Genomic DNA, 15,913 nt, shown 5'->3' on the forward strand with positions numbered 1-15,913 from the left:
CTAGACCAAATTCTAAAAAATGAGTTAAACAGTGAATCTCATAATTGTAGTAGGTCCCACCGAGATTTGAACTCGGATCGCTGGATTCAGAGTCCAGAGTGCTAACCATTACACCATGGAACCCTCTCACACAAGAGTGCCTTTTCCATTGAGACAAAAGAGAGCGCATCAGTGATGTCCTTCTCTTATATTGATAAAAAGATATCTCATTTGAATGGTCATAGTGGATAGAGATTTAATGTGCTTTGATTCTTTTCAGCTATATTCTCTATAAAAGTGTTAAATATTCAAATGTTTATCTGAATATAAAAGTTATATCACAATGTTCATCGTTGCCTGTAGCATAATAAAACAGTCTACATTTCCAGACTACTGAAGCAATGTCTCTGTCTCCTGCAAGGGTGGCTCGATAGAGCAATGGTTGGCAATTTGGACTTTGCATCCAATGATCCGATTTGAAACCTTGGAGGGACTTTTTTTATTACTCTTGAGCTTTTCCATTTCTTCATCTTTGTTCATTGATAGCTCAAATCCAACACCAGTAGGTTGAAAGAGTCAATTATTGAATGCTTTCAAAATGTCCATCAGCTTGAACAACTTACATCAATACAAACTTTACAATACTTTGACATCAAATTTCTTCACAAAGTAGTTAGCCATTATAAAATCATATCCTGATTTTCTCAAACGCATTTCAGACGGGTGATTCACAGCCTCACTTTTTTAAGCTTTCCCGCTATTGATAAGGCGAAAATAGCACATTTTGAATGAGAAGTTTTCTTCAATCAAACATAGAGGAACCCAAATGATGATCTCATTCAGCTAGTAAAAATGTTGTTTTATATTAGTATGGAAATCGTGAAAAGAAAATGTTTTTCATGCTGATTTACAACAGTTGATCTCCAATCGTAAAATATAAGATTTTGGTCGGAGGCATGACAGGTACTGATCAAATTCTCATTTTTGAACTTTATTCACAAATCATAAGATATGCTTTGTATACATCAACTGTATTGTTGGATCAATAATGAGTAAAAAGTGACTATCTCAATTTCAGGACATATAAAAGAGAAAGAAGTAGAAACTCATGTTTCAAATGCTGAGAGGCAACAACTGTTCATGATTTTCACCTCCACTAATTATATTTATTTTTATAATCTATATGTTTATATGTTCCTATAAATATACAGAGACATATAGCTATATATACAGAGATACATATGTACAGGTTGATTTTTACATGTTTATAAGTAAATGTGATATTGTTCCAAATAAAACTTCTAAGAACTGAATGGAAAAGAAAATTGTAATGTTCAGATAAGTCCCACTGAAATTTGTACTCAGATCCCTGTTTTCAGAGTCCAGAGTGCTAACCACGACACCATCCACCCTCCCGTACCAGGGTGAGCTTTCCATTTTGACAGAAGAGATTTGCCTCAGGGGGCAACTTATCTTTCATTGAAAAATATTATCTCACATAAATACCGCTGTTCAACAGAGTTATAACGTTATTTGAGTCTTTTGGGCAACATCCTTCCCCAACATAGTTCAATATGCAAAAGTTTACCAGAATAGGAAAGCAATCCAATTCAGTTTCTCTTTGACAGTAGAATATTAAAAACGTTGACATTTCCACATTGCTGCAGCAGTTTGCACTCCTTTCACATGGGAGGTTCCATGGTGTAATGGTTAGCACTTTGGACTTTGAATCCAATGATCCGAGTTCAAATCTCGGTGGGACCATTTTATGACTCTTGACCAAATCATTTTCTTTCAAGTGTATTCATTAATATCACATATCTAATACCGGTAGGGTGAAAAATTAATTTATTGATTATACTCTAAAAGTTTACTAGATGTGAGCAAATAATAGAATTTTTACAATACCTGGAAACTAAATGGTACAAAATAATGAGAGATTTTACAAACTCACTCTGGTTTCTCAAACTCATCACAGGGGCTTGATGCACGACATTACTTTTTAAAATCTTACTGTTATTGATAAGGGGAACAAGGAACTTTTTAATTGCAAAGCATTCATTAAAACAAAACTTGAGGAGTCAAACTTTGTATTACGGGGACCGAAGATGTGCAGTTTGAATAATAATCTTGAAATTCAGACGTACAAAGATTTTACACACTGATTTTCAACAGTAAATCCACAACCAATAAAGTTGAATCTTTTGAAAGACATGTCAAAGGTGTGCATCTGAAATTCACTTTCAAAGAAATTCACAATGAAATGCACTGTGTAAGTCCAGCATGTTGTCAGCTAAGAAATCAGCAAAAATGAACTATCTCATTACTGGCCATATAGATGAGAAAGGAAAATAAACTCATGTTTACAATGTGGATGTGAAAGAACAGTTTCTAGGTTCAGCTTCAATATTTATGTTAATGAATAATTGATATGTTCATATTGTCTAACAGCTATCTAGATGGATAAAGCTATGTATGCATCTATACATACTTATGCGTTCATACGCATCAGTATAAAACATTGATATTAGGTTTTTTCTAGACCAAATTCTAAAAAATGAGTTAAACAGTGAATCTCATAATTGTAGTAGGTCCCACCGAGATTTGATCTCGGATGGCTGGATTCAGAGTCCAGAGTGCTAACCATTACACCATGGAACCCTCTCACACAAGAGTGCCTTTTCCATTGAGACAAAAGAGAGCGCATCAGTGATGTCCTTCTCTTATATTGATAAAAAGATATCTCATTTGAATGGTCATAGTGGATAGAGATTTAATGTGATTTGATTCTTTTCAGCTATATTCTCTATAAAAGTGTTAAATATTCAAATGTTTATCTGAATATAAAAGTTATATCACAATGTTCATCTTTGCCTGTAGCATAATAAAACAGTCTACATTTCCAGACTACTGAAGCAATGTCTCTGTCTCCTGCATGGGTGGCTCGATAGAGCAATGGTTGGCAATTTGGACTTTGCATCCAATGATCCGATTTGAAACCTTGGAGGGACTTTTTTTATTACTCTTGAGCTTTTCCATTTCTTCATCTTTGTTCATTGATAGCTCAAATCCAACACCAGTAGGTTGAAAGAGTCAATTATTGAATGCTTTCAAAATGTCCATCAGCTTGAACAACTTACATCAATACAAACTTTACAATACTTTGACATCAAATTTCTTCACAAAGTAGTTAGCCATTATAAAATCATATCCTGATTTTCTCAAACGCATTTCAGACGGGTGATTCACAGCCTCACTTTTTTAAGCTTTCCCGCTATTGATAAGGCGAAAATAGCACATTTTGAATGAGAAGTTTTCTTCAATCAAACATAGAGGAACCCAAATGATGATCTCATTCAGCTAGTAAAAATGTTGTTTTATATCAGTATGGAAATCGTGAAAAGAAAATGTTTTTCATGCTGATTTACAACAGTTGATCTCCAATCGTAAAATATAAGATTTTGGTCGGAGGCATGATAGGTACTGATCAAATTCTCATTTTTGAACTTTATTCACAAATCATATGATATGCTTTGTATACATCAACTGTATTGTTGGATCAATAATGAGTAAAAAGTGACTATCTCAATTTCAGGACATATAAAAGAGAAAGAAGTAGAAACTCATGTTTCAAATGCTGAGAGGCAACAACTGTTCATGATTTTCACCTCCACTAATTATATTTATTTTTATAATCTATATGTTTATATGTTCCTATAAATATACAGAGACATATAGCTATATATACAGAGATACATATGTACAGGTTGATTTTTACATGTTTATAAGTAAATGTGATATTGTTCCAAATAAAACTTCTAAGAACTGAATGGAAAAGAAAATTGTAATGTTCAGATAAGTCCCACTGAAATTTGTACTCAGATCCCTGTTTTCAGAGTCCAGAGTGCTAACCACGACACCATCCACCCTCCCGTACCAGGGTGAGCTTTCCATTTTGACAGAAGAGATTTGCCTCAGGGGGCAACTTATCTTTCATTGAAAAATATTATCTCACATAAATACCGCTGTTCAACAGAGTTATAACGTTATTTGAGTCTTTTGGGCAACATCCTTCCCCAACATAGTTCAATATGCAAAAGTTTACCAGAATAGGAAAGCAATCCAATTCAGTTTCTCTTTGACAGTAGAATATTAAAAACGTTGACATTTCCACATTGCTGCAGCAGTTTGCACTCCTTTCACATGGGAGGTTCCATGGTGTAATGGTTAGCACTTTGGACTTTGAATCCAATGATCCGAGTTCAAATCTCGGTGGGACCATTTTATGACTCTTGACCAAATCATTTTCTTTCAAGTGTATTCATTAATATCACATATCTAATACCGGTAGGGTGAAAAATTAATTTATTGATTATACTCTAAAAGTTTACTAGATGTGAGCAAATAATAGAATTTTTACAATACCTGGAAACTAAATGGTACAAAATAATGAGAGATTTTACAAACTCACTCTGGTTTCTCAAACTCATCACAGGGGCTTGATGCACGACATTACTTTTTAAAATCTTACTGTTATTGATAAGGGGAACAAGGAACTTTTTAATTGCAAAGCATTCATTAAAACAAAACTTGAGGAGTCAAACTTTGTATTACGGGGACCGAAGATGTGCAGTTTGAATAATAATCTTGAAATTCAGACGTACAAAGATTTTACACACTGATTTTCAACAGTAAATCCACAACCAATAAAGTTGAATCTTTTGAAAGACATGTCAAAGGTGTGCATCTGAAATTCACTTTCAAAGAAATTCACAATGAAATGCACTGTGTAAGTCCAGCATGTTGTCAGCTAAGAAATCAGCAAAAATGAACTATCTCATTACTGGCCATATAGATGAGAAAGGAAAATAAACTCATGTTTACAATGTGGATGTGAAAGAACAGTTTCTAGGTTCAGCTTCAATATTTATGTTAATGAATAATTGATATGTTCATATTGTCTAACAGCTATCTAGATGGATAAAGCTATGTATGCATCTATACATACTTATGCGTTCATACGCATCAGTATAAAACATTGATATTAGGTTTTTTCTAGACCAAATTCTAAAAAATGAGTTAAACAGTGAATCTCATAATTGTAGTAGGTCCCACCGAGATTTGATCTCGGATGGCTGGATTCAGAGTCCAGAGTGCTAACCATTACACCATGGAACCCTCTCACACAAGAGTGCCTTTTCCATTGAGACAAAAGAGAGCGCATCAGTGATGTCCTTCTCTTATATTGATAAAAAGATATCTCATTTGAATGGTCATAGTGGATAGAGATTTAATGTGATTTGATTCTTTTCAGCTATATTCTCTATAAAAGTGTTAAATATTCAAATGTTTATCTGAATATAAAAGTTATATCACAATGTTCATCTTTGCCTGTAGCATAATAAAACAGTCTACATTTCCAGACTACTGAAGCAATGTCTCTGTCTCCTGCATGGGTGGCTCGATAGAGCAATGGTTGGCAATTTGGACTTTGCATCCAATGATCCGATTTGAAACCTTGGAGGGACTTTTTTTATTACTCTTGAGCTTTTCCATTTCTTCATCTTTGTTCATTGATAGCTCAAATCCAACACCAGTAGGTTGAAAGAGTCAATTATTGAATGCTTTCAAAATGTCCATCAGCTTGAACAACTTACATCAATACAAACTTTACAATACTTTGACATCAAATTTCTTCACAAAGTAGTTAGCCATTATAAAATCATATCCTGATTTTCTCAAACGCATTTCAGACGGGTGATTCACAGCCTCACTTTTTTAAGCTTTCCCGCTATTGATAAGGCGAAAATAGCACATTTTGAATGAGAAGTTTTCTTCAATCAAACATAGAGGAACCCAAATGATGATCTCATTCAGCTAGTAAAAATGTTGTTTTATATCAGTATGGAAATCGTGAAAAGAAAATGTTTTTCATGCTGATTTACAACAGTTGATCTCCAATCGTAAAATATAAGATTTTGGTCGGAGGCATGACAGGTACTGATCAAATTCTCATTTTTGAACTTTATTCACAAATCATATGATATGCTTTGTATACATCAACTGTATTGTTGGATCAATAATGAGTAAAAAGTGACTATCTCAATTTCAGGACATATAAAAGAGAAAGAAGTAGAAACTCATGTTTCAAATGCTGAGAGGCAACAACTGTTCATGATTTTCACCTCCACTAATTATATTTATTTTTATAATCTATATGTTTATATGTTCCTATAAATATACAGAGACATATAGCTATATATACAGAGATACATATGTACAGGTTGATTTTTACATGTTTATAAGTAAATGTGATATTGTTCCAAATAAAACTTCTAAGAACTGAATGGAAAAGAAAATTGTAATGTTCAGATAAGTCCCACTGAAATTTGTACTCAGATCCCTGTTTTCAGAGTCCAGAGTGCTAACCACGACACCATCCACCCTCCCGTACCAGGGTGAGCTTTCCATTTTGACAGAAGAGATTTGCCTCAGGGGGCAACTTATCTTTCATTGAAAAATATTATCTCACATAAATACCGCTGTTCAACAGAGTTATAACGTTATTTGAGTCTTTTGGGCAACATCCTTCCCCAACATAGTTCAATATGCAAAAGTTTACCAGAATAGGAAAGCAATCCAATTCAGTTTCTCTTTGACAGTAGAATATTAAAAACTTTGACATTTCCACATTGCTGCAGCAGTTTGCACTCCTTTCACATGGGAGGTTCCATGGTGTAATGGTTAGCACTTTGGACTTTGAATCCAATGATCCGAGTTCAAATCTCGGTGGGACCATTTTATGACTCTTGACCAAATCATTTTCTTTCAAGTGTATTCATTAATATCACATATCTAATACCGGTAGGGTGAAAAATTAATTTATTGATTATACTCTAAAAGTTTACTAGATGTGAGCAAATAATAGAATTTTTACAATACCTGGAAACTAAATGGTACAAAATAATGAGAGATTTTACAAACTCACTCTGGTTTCTCAAACTCATCACAGGGGCTTGATGCACGACATTACTTTTTAAAATCTTACTGTTATTGATAAGGGGAACAAGGAACTTTTTAATTGCAAAGCATTCATTAAAACAAAACTTGAGGAGTCAAACTTTGTATTACGGGGACCGAAGATGTGCAGTTTGAATAATAATCTTGAAATTCAGACGTACAAAGATTTTACACACTGATTTTCAACAGTAAATCCACAACCAATAAAGTTGAATCTTTTGAAAGACATGTCAAAGGTGTGCATCTGAAATTCACTTTCAAAGAAATTCACAATGAAATGCACTGTGTAAGTCCAGCATGTTGTCAGCTAAGAAATCAGCAAAAATGAACTATCTCATTACTGGCCATATAGATGAGAAAGGAAAATAAACTCATGTTTACAATGTGGATGTGAAAGAACAGTTTCTAGGTTCAGCTTCAATATTTATGTTAATGAATAATTGATATGTTCATATTGTCTAACAGCTATCTAGATGGATAAAGCTATGTATGCATCTATACATACTTATGCGTTCATACGCATCAGTATAAAACATTGATATTAGTTTTTTTCTAGACCAAATTCTAAAAAATGAGTTAAACAGTGAATCTCATAATTGTAGTAGGTCCCACCGAGATTTGATCTCGGATGGCTGGATTCAGAGTCCAGAGTGCTAACCATTACACCATGGAACCCTCTCACACAAGAGTGCCTTTTCCATTGAGACAAAAGAGAGCGCATCAGTGATGTCCTTCTCTTATATTGATAAAAAGATATCTCATTTGAATGGTCATAGTGGATAGAGATTTAATGTGATTTGATTCTTTTCAGCTATATTCTCTATAAAAGTGTTAAATATTCAAATGTTTATCTGAATATAAAAGTTATATCACAATGTTCATCTTTGCCTGTAGCATAATAAAACAGTCTACATTTCCAGACTACTGAAGCAATGTCTCTGTCTCCTGCATGGGTGGCTCGATAGAGCAATGGTTGGCAATTTGGACTTTGCATCCAATGATCCGATTTGAAACCTTGGAGGGACTTTTTTTATTACTCTTGAGCTTTTCCATTTCTTCATCTTTGTTCATTGATAGCTCAAATCCAACACCAGTAGGTTGAAAGAGTCAATTATTGAATGCTTTCAAAATGTCCATCAGCTTGAACAACTTACATCAATACAAACTTTACAATACTTTGACATCAAATTTCTTCACAAAGTAGTTAGCCATTATAAAATCATATCCTGATTTTCTCAAACGCATTTCAGACGGGTGATTCACAGCCTCACTTTTTTAAGCTTTCCCGCTATTGATAAGGCGAAAATAGCACATTTTGAATGAGAAGTTTTCTTCAATCAAACATAGAGGAACCCAAATGATGATCTCATTCAGCTAGTAAAAATGTTGTTTTATATCAGTATGGAAATCGTGAAAAGAAAATGTTTTTCATGCTGATTTACAACAGTTGATCTCCAATCGTAAAATATAAGATTTTGGTCGGAGGCATGACAGGTACTGATCAAATTCTCATTTTTGAACTTTATTCACAAATCATATGATATGCTTTGTATACATCAACTGTATTGTTGGATCAATAATGAGTAAAAAGTGACTATCTCAATTTCAGGACATATAAAAGAGAAAGAAGTAGAAACTCATGTTTCAAATGCTGAGAGGCAACAACTGTTCATGATTTTCACCTCCACTAATTATATTTATTTTTATAATCTATATGTTTATATGTTCCTATAAATATACAGAGACATATAGCTATATATACAGAGATACATATGTACAGGTTGATTTTTACATGTTTATAAGTAAATGTGATATTGTTCCAAATAAAACTTCTAAGAACTGAATGGAAAAGAAAATTGTAATGTTCAGATAAGTCCCACTGAAATTTGTACTCAGATCCCTGTTTTCAGAGTCCAGAGTGCTAACTAGGGGTGGGCGTAATTTGCGTAATTGCGTTTCGCAAATCTCCGCGAAACGGTAAAAAATCTCCGCGAACACGCAGAAATTCCGCGAACACGCGGAATTGCTTGTTCGCGATGTTTTTCCCTGTTCACAATTGCTGTTTGCGTGCTCGGGGAGAAATATCTCGCGAACACGCATATTGAGAACGCGAACAAGCAAAAATTTCGCGAAATCGCGGAAAGCAGCCTTTTGAGCAATTTCGCGTTCTCCGCGGAACGCGAAATTACGCAAATTCCGCAAATTCCGCGAGCGGAACGGAATTTACCGCCCAGGCCTAGTGCTAACCACGACACCATCCACCCTCCCGTACCAGGGTGAGCTTTCCATTTTGACAGAAGAGATTTGCCTCAGGGGGCAACTTATCTTTCATTGAAAAATATTATCTCACATAAATACCGCTGTTCAACAGAGTTATAACGTTATTTGAGTCTTTTGGGCAACATCCTTCCCCAACATAGTTCAATATGCAAAAGTTTACCAGAATAGGAAAGCAATCCAATTCAGTTTCTCTTTGACAGTAGAATATTAAAAACTTTGACATTTCCACATTGCTGCAGCAGTTTGCACTCCTTTCACATGGGAGGTTCCATGGTGTAATGGTTAGCACTTTGGACTTTGAATCCAATGATCCGAGTTCAAATCTCGGTGGGACCATTTTATGACTCTTGACCAAATCATTTTCTTTCAAGTGTATTCATTAATATCACATATCTAATACCGGTAGGGTGAAAAATTAATTTATTGATTATACTCTAAAAGTTTACTAGATGTGAGCAAATAATAGAATTTTTACAATACCTGGAAACTAAATGGTACAAAATAATGAGAGATTTTCCAAACTCACTCTGGTTTCTCAAACTCATCACAGGGGCTTGATGCACGACATTACTTTTTAAAATCCTACTGTTATTGATAAGGGGAACAAGGAACTTTTTAATTGCAAAGCATACATTAAAACAAAACTTGAGGAGTCAAACTTTGTATTACGGGGACCGAAGATGTGCAGTTTGAATAATAATCTTGAAATTCAGACGTACAAAGATTTTACACACTGATTTTCAACAGTAAATCCACAACCAATAAAGTTGAATCTTTTGAAAGACATGTCAAAGGTGTGCATCTGAAATTCACTTTCAAAGAAATTCACAATGAAATGCACTGTGTAAGTCCAGCATGTTGTCAGCTAAGAAATCAGCAAAAATGAACTATCTCATTACTGGCCATATAGATGAGAAAGGAAAATAAACTCATGTTTACAATGTGGATGTGAAAGAACAGTTTCTAGGTTCAGCTTCAATATTTATGTTAATGAATAATTGATATGTTCATATTGTCTAACAGCTATCTAGATGGATAAAGCTATGTATGCATCTATACATACTTATGCGTTCATACGCATCAGTATAAAACATTGATATTAGGTTTTTTCTAGACCAAATTCTAAAAAATGAGTTAAACAGTGAATCTCATAATTGTAGTAGGTCCCACCGAGATTTGATCTCGGATGGCTGGATTCAGAGTCCAGAGTGCTAACCATTACACCATGGAACCCTCTCACACAAGAGTGCCTTTTCCATTGAGACAAAAGAGAGCGCATCAGTGATGTCCTTCTCTTATATTGATAAAAAGATATCTCATTTGAATGGTCATAGTGGATAGAGATTTAATGTGATTTGATTCTTTTCAGCTATATTCTCTATAAAAGTGTTAAATATTCAAATGTTTATCTGAATATAAAAGTTATATCACAATGTTCATCTTTGCCTGTAGCATAATAAAACAGTCTACATTTCCAGACTACTGAAGCAATGTCTCTGTCTCCTGCATGGGTGGCTCGATAGAGCAATGGTTGGCAATTTGGACTTTGCATCCAATGATCCGATTTGAAACCTTGGAGGGACTTTTTTTATTACTCTTGAGCTTTTCCATTTCTTCATCTTTGTTCATTGATAGCTCAAATCCAACACCAGTAGGTTGAAAGAGTCAATTATTGAATGCTTTCAAAATGTCCATCAGCTTGAACAACTTACATCAATACAAACTTTACAATACTTTGACATCAAATTTCTTCACAAAGTAGTTAGCCATTATAAAATCATATCCTGATTTTCTCAAACGCATTTCAGACGGGTGATTCACAGCCTCACTTTTTTAAGCTTTCCCGCTATTGATAAGGCGAAAATAGCACATTTTGAATGAGAAGTTTTCTTCAATCAAACATAGAGGAACCCAAATGATGATCTCATTCAGCTAGTAAAAATGTTGTTTTATATTAGTATGGAAATCGTGAAAAGAAAATGTTTTTCATGCTGATTTACAACAGTTGATCTCCAATCGTAAAATATAAGATTTTGGTCGGAGGCATGACAGGTACTGATCAAATTCTCATTTTTGAACTTTATTCACAAATCATATGATATGCTTTGTATACATCAACTGTATTGTTGGATCAATAATGAGTAAAAAGTGACTATCTCAATTTCAGGACATATAAAAGAGAAAGAAGTAGAAACTCATGTTTCAAATGCTGAGAGGCAACAACTGTTCATGATTTTCACCTCCACTAATTATATTTATTTTTATAATCTATATGTTTATATGTTCCTATAAATATACAGAGACATATAGCTATATATACAGAGATACATATGTACAGGTTGATTTTTACATGTTTATAAGTAAATGTGATATTGTTCCAAATAAAACTTCTAAGAACTGAATGGAAAAGAAAATTGTAATGTTCAGATAAGTCCCACTGAAATTTGTACTCAGATCCCTGTTTTCAGAGTCCAGAGTGCTAACCACGACACCATCCACCCTCCCGTACCAGGGTGAGCTTTCCATTTTGACAGAAGAGATTTGCCTCAGGGGGCAACTTATCTTTCATTGAAAAATATTATCTCACATAAATACCGCTGTTCAACAGAGTTATAACGTTATTTGAGTCTTTTGGGCAACATCCTTCCCCAACATAGTTCAATATGCAAAAGTTTACCAGAATAGGAAAGCAATCCAATTCAGTTTCTCTTTGACAGTAGAATATTAAAAACTTTGACATTTCCACATTGCTGCAGCAGTTTGCACTCCTTTCACATGGGAGGTTCCATGGTGTAATGGTTAGGACTTTGAATCCAATGATCCGAGTTCAAATCTCGGTGGGACCATTTTATGACTCTTGACCAAATCATTTTCTTTCAAGTGTATTCATTAATATCACATATCTAATACCGGTAGGGTGAAAAATTAATTTATTGATTATACTCTAAAAGTTTACTAGATGTGAGCAAATAATAGAATTTTTACAATACCTGGAAACTAAATGGTACAAAATAATGAGAGATTTTACAAACTCACTCTGGTTTCTCAAACTCATCACAGGGGCTTGATGCACGACATTACTTTTTAAAATCCTACTGTTATTGATAAGGGGAACAAGGAACTTTTTAATTGCAAAGCATACATTAAAACAAAACTTGAGGAGTCAAACTTTGTATTACGGGGACCGAAGATGTGCAGTTTGAATAATAATCTTGAAATTCAGACGTACAAAGATTTTACACACTGATTTTCAACAGTAAATCCACAACCAATAAAGTTGAATCTTTTGAAAGACATGTCAAAGGTGTGCATCTGAAATTCACTTTCAAAGAAATTCACAATGAAATGCACTGTGTAAGTCCAGCATGTTGTCAGCTAAGAAATCAGCAAAAATGAACTATCTCATTACTGGCCATATAGATGAGAAAGGAAAATAAACTCATGTTTACAATGTGGATGTGAAAGAACAGTTTCTAGGTTCAGCTTCAATATTTATGTTAATGAATAATTGATATGTTCATATTGTCTAACAGCTATCTAGATGGATAAAGCTATGTATGCATCTATACATACTTATGCGTTCATACGCATCAGTATAAAACATTGATATTAGGTTTTTTCTAGACCAAATTCTAAAAAATGAGTTAAACAGTGAATCTCATAATTGTAGTAGGTCCCACCGAGATTTGATCTCGGATCGCTGGATTCAGAGTCCAGAGTGCTAACCATTACACCATGGAACCCTCTCACACAAGAGTGCCTTTTCCATTGAGACAAAAGAGAGCGCATCAGTGATGTCCTTCTCTTATATTGATAAAAAGATATCTCATTTGAATGGTCATAGTGGATAGAGATTTAATGTGATTTGATTCTTTTCAGCTATATTCTCTATAAAAGTGTTAAATATTCAAATGTTTATCTGAATATAAAAGTTATATCACAATGTTCATCTTTGCCTGTAGCATAATAAAACAGTCTACATTTCCAGACTACTGAAGCAATGTCTCTGTCTCCTGCATGGGTGGCTCGATAGAGCAATGGTTGGCAATTTGGACTTTGCATCCAATGATCCGATTTGAAACCTTGGAGGGACTTTTTTTATTACTCTTGAGCTTTTCCATTTCTTCATCTTTGTTCATTGATAGCTCAAATCCAACACCAGTAGGTTGAAAGAGTCAATTATTGAATGCTTTCAAAATGTCCATCAGCTTGAACAACTTACATCAATACAAACTTTACAATACTTTGACATCAAATTTCTTCACAAAGTAGTTAGCCATTATAAAATCATATCCTGATTTTCTCAAACGCATTTCAGACGGGTGATTCACAGCCTCACTTTTTTAAGCTTTCCCGCTATTGATAAGGCGAAAATAGCACATTTTGAATGAGAAGTTTTCTTCAATCAAACATAGAGGAACCCAAATGATGATCTCATTCAGCTAGTAAAAATGTTGTTTAATATTAGTATGGAAATCGTGAAAAGAAAATGTTTTTCATGCTGATTTACAACAGTTGATCTCCAATCGTAAAATATAAGCTTTTGGTCGGAGGCATGACAGGTACTGATCAAATTCTCATTTTTGAACTTTATTCACAAATCATATGATATGCTTTGTATACATCAACTGTATTGTTGGATCAATAATGAGTAAAAAGTGACTATCTCAATTTCAGGACATATAAAAGAGAAAGAAGTAGAAACTCATGTTTCAAATGCTGAGAGGCAACAACTGTTCATGATTTTCACCTCCACTAATTATATTTATTTTTATAATCTATATGTTTATATGTTCCTATAAATATACAGAGACATATAGCTATATATACAGAGATACATATGTACAGGTTGATTTTTACATGTTTATAAGTAAATGTGATATTGTTCCAAATAAAACTTCTAAGAACTGAATGGAAAAGAAAATTGTAATGTTCAGATAAGTCCCACTGAAATTTGTACTCAGATCCCTGTTTTCAGAGTCCAGAGTGCTAACCACGACACCATCCACCCTCCCGTACCAGGGTGAGCTTTCCATTTTGACAGAAGAGATTTGCCTCAGGGGGCAACTTATCTTTCATTGAAAAATATTATCTCACATAAATACCGCTGTTCAACAGAGTTATAACGTTATTTGAGTCTTTTGGGCAACATCCTTCCCCAACATAGTTCAATATGCAAAAGTTTACCAGAATAGGAAAGCAATCCAATTCAGTTTCTCTTTGACAGTAGAATATTAAAAACTTTGACATTTCCACATTGCTGCAGCAGTTTGCACTCCTTTCACATGGGAGGTTCCATGGTGTAATGGTTAGCACTTTGGACTTTGAATCCAATGATCCGAGTTCAAATCTCGGTGGGACCATTTTATGACTCTTGACCAAATCATTTTCTTTCAAGTGTATTCATTAATATCACATATCTAATACCGGTAGGGTGAAAAATTAATTTATTGATTATACTCTAAAAGTTTACTAGATGTGAGCAAATAATAGAATTTTTACAATACCTGGAAACTAAATGGTACAAAATAATGAGAGATTTTACAAACTCACTCTGGTTTCTCAAACTCATCACAGGGGCTTGATGCACGACATTACTTTTTAAAATCTTACTGTTATTGATAAGGGGAACAAGGAACTTTTTAATTGCAAAGCATTCATTAAAACAAAACTTGAGGAGTCAAACTTTGTATTACGGGGACCGAAGATGTGCAGTTTGAATAATAATCTTGAAATTCAGACGTACAAAGATTTTACACACTGATTTTCAACAGTAAATCCACAACCAATAAAGTTGAATCTTTTGAAAGACATGTCAAAGGTGTGCATCTGAAATTCACTTTCAAAGAAATTCACAATGAAATGCACTGTGTAAGTCCAGCATGTTGTCAGCTAAGAAATCAGCAAAAATGAACTATCTCATTACTGGCCATATAGATGAGAAAGGAAAATAAACTCATGTTTACAATGTGGATGTGAAAGAACAGTTTCTAGGTTCAGCTTCAATATTTATGTTAATGAATAATTGATATGTTCATATTGTCTAACAGCTATCTAGATGGATAAAGCTATGTATGCATCTATACATACTTATGCGTTCATACGCATCAGTATAAAACATTGATATTAGGTTTTTTCTAGACCAAATTCTAAAAAATGAGTTAAACAGTGAATCTCATAATTGTAGTAGGTCCCACCGAGATTTGATCTCGGATGGCTGGATTCAGAGTCCAGAGTGCTAACCATTACACCATGGAACCCTCTCACACAAGAGTGCCTTTTCCATTGAGACAAAAGAGAGCGCATCAGTGATGTCCTTCTCTTATATTGATAAAAAGATATCTCATTTGAATGGTCATAGTGGATAGAGATTTAATGTGATTTGATTCTTTTCAGCTATATTCTCTATAAAAGTGTTAAATATTCAAATGTTTATCTGAATATAAAAGTTATATCACAATGTTCATCTTTGCCTGTAGCATAATAAAACAGTCTACATTTCCAGACTACTGAAGCAATGTCTCTGTCTCCTGCATGGGTGGCTCGATAGAGCAATGGTTGGCAATTTGGACTTTGCATCCAATGATCGGATTTGAAACCTTGGAGGGACTTTTTTTATTACTCTTGAGCTTTT

The 15,913-nt window shown here is 34.1% G+C and overlaps 7 non-coding genes across 7 annotated transcripts; 5 read left to right on the forward strand and 2 right to left on the reverse strand.

Moving 5' to 3' along the window:
* Positions 1 to 51: 51 nt before the first annotated feature.
* On the reverse strand, positions 52 to 123 carry TRNAQ-CUG (transfer RNA glutamine (anticodon CUG)). Its single transcript has one exon. It is a non-coding gene; the product is annotated as a tRNA-Gln (tRNA).
* A 1,548-nt stretch (positions 124 to 1,671) lies between these two features.
* Positions 1,672 to 1,743, forward strand: TRNAQ-UUG (transfer RNA glutamine (anticodon UUG)). Its single transcript has one exon. It is a non-coding gene; the product is annotated as a tRNA-Gln (tRNA).
* Positions 1,744 to 4,188: 2,445 nt separating this feature from the next.
* On the forward strand, positions 4,189 to 4,260 carry TRNAQ-UUG (transfer RNA glutamine (anticodon UUG)). Its single transcript has one exon. It is a non-coding gene; the product is annotated as a tRNA-Gln (tRNA).
* A 2,445-nt stretch (positions 4,261 to 6,705) lies between these two features.
* On the forward strand, positions 6,706 to 6,777 carry TRNAQ-UUG (transfer RNA glutamine (anticodon UUG)). Its single transcript has one exon. It is a non-coding gene; the product is annotated as a tRNA-Gln (tRNA).
* Positions 6,778 to 9,543: 2,766 nt separating this feature from the next.
* Positions 9,544 to 9,615, forward strand: TRNAQ-UUG (transfer RNA glutamine (anticodon UUG)). Its single transcript has one exon. It is a non-coding gene; the product is annotated as a tRNA-Gln (tRNA).
* Positions 9,616 to 12,950: 3,335 nt separating this feature from the next.
* Positions 12,951 to 13,022, reverse strand: TRNAQ-CUG (transfer RNA glutamine (anticodon CUG)). Its single transcript has one exon. It is a non-coding gene; the product is annotated as a tRNA-Gln (tRNA).
* Positions 13,023 to 14,570: 1,548 nt separating this feature from the next.
* On the forward strand, positions 14,571 to 14,642 carry TRNAQ-UUG (transfer RNA glutamine (anticodon UUG)). Its single transcript has one exon. It is a non-coding gene; the product is annotated as a tRNA-Gln (tRNA).
* The last annotated feature ends 1,271 nt before the right edge of the window (positions 14,643 to 15,913 follow it).

Source organism: Triturus cristatus, chromosome 5_2, assembly GCF_964204655.1.
Source record: "Triturus cristatus chromosome 5_2, aTriCri1.1, whole genome shotgun sequence".
In the NCBI taxonomy this organism is placed as follows: Eukaryota; Metazoa; Chordata; class Amphibia; order Caudata; family Salamandridae; genus Triturus; species Triturus cristatus.